This window comes from Neophocaena asiaeorientalis, unplaced genomic scaffold (assembly GCF_003031525.2).
Source record: "Neophocaena asiaeorientalis asiaeorientalis breed wild unplaced genomic scaffold, Neophocaena_asiaeorientalis_V1.1 scaffold275, whole genome shotgun sequence".
NCBI lineage: Eukaryota > Metazoa > Chordata > Mammalia > Artiodactyla > Phocoenidae > Neophocaena > Neophocaena asiaeorientalis.
Window position 1 is genome coordinate 3,381,254 of NW_020173679.1, and position 1,121 is coordinate 3,382,374.

Here is a 1,121-nt window from a genome sequence, read left to right on the forward strand (position 1 = left end):
TCTACGAGCGCTTATCTGGGAGCCGCACTAGATGGAGGGCTTTTCATACAGGACCGCATTTACTGCGCCGGACAGCCCAGGAAACAGGGATTATTAGCTCCTTATGCATAAACGGGAAAGTGAAGATTAAGCTAATTGCTCAGGGTCTCGAAGCTGAAGGGTGGCCGAGCTGGATGCTTGGGAAAAAAGACCCAGCTGCAGTCCCGGTTTTGTGTTCCCTGGCCCAGCCTTAAAGGCCTTAAACTCTTAACACCACACTTTCACCAATGGACAGATCATCCAAAATGAAAATAAATAAGGAAACACAAGCTTTAAATGACACATTAGACAAGATGGATTTAATTGATATTTACAGGACATTCCATCCAAAAAAAACCAGAATATACTTTCTTCTCAAGTGCTCATGGAACATTCTCCAGGATAGATCATATCTTGGGTCACAAATCAAGCCTCAGTAAATTTAAGAAAATTGAAATCGTATCAAGTATCTTTTCCGACCACAACGCTATGAGACTAGATATCAGTTACAGGAAAAAAACTGTAAAAAATACACACACGCTGAAAAGCAATTAAGCCCTTGCGCCACAGCTACAAAGCCTGCGCTCTAGAGCCCATGAGCCACAACTACTGAGCCCAAATGCTACAACCACTGAAGCCCGTGCTCCTAGAGCCCGTGCTCTGCAACAAGAGAAGCCACTGCAATGAGAAAGCCTGTGCACCACTACGAAGAGTAGTCCCTGCTCGCCGCAACTAGAGAAAGCCTGTGCACAGCAACGAAGACCCAACGCAGCAAAAAAAAAAAACCAAAAAAAAACTAGAGACAAATGACAATGAAAACACAATGACCCAAAACCTATGGGAGATGGGAGGGAGACGCAAGAAGGAGGGGGTAAGGGGATATATGTATACATACAGCTGATTCACTTTGCTGTACAGCAGAAACTAATACAACATTGTAAAGCAATTATACTCCAATAAAAATGTTTAAAAAAAGGAAAAAAAGAAAAGAAAAGGCCTTAAACTCCTAAGATCTGGCCTTGACCCATCGCCCAACCAGACTAAGGGGGCATGCCTGCCCCATTTCAGAGCCCAAGCCATGTGAGACCTCAATGACTTGACCT